Genomic DNA, 267 nt, shown 5'->3' with positions numbered 1-267 from the left:
TGGGTGGTGGGGGTGGTGGGGGTGGCGGTGGTGTTAGTGGGGTGGTGGTGGTGGCGGCATCGGCAGTTTCGAGTCATTGGTTGCTCCCCTGCTGCAAACGGAAAATGACTTCCTCCCAAAAAAGGGGAAGCCATTTTCCAAAAAATCCCCTCTATTTTCTATTGACTATATCAATATTTTTCATTGACTTCCATTTCTTTCCTCAGAAATCATTTTCCGTGTTTTCTAAATGCACAATCATAATTACAGAAAATTATAAAATGCCAC

The sequence above is a fragment of the Ipomoea triloba genome, chromosome 5, assembly GCF_003576645.1.
Source record: "Ipomoea triloba cultivar NCNSP0323 chromosome 5, ASM357664v1".
NCBI lineage: Eukaryota > Viridiplantae > Streptophyta > Magnoliopsida > Solanales > Convolvulaceae > Ipomoea > Ipomoea triloba.
This window is presented reverse-complemented; position numbering follows the sequence as displayed.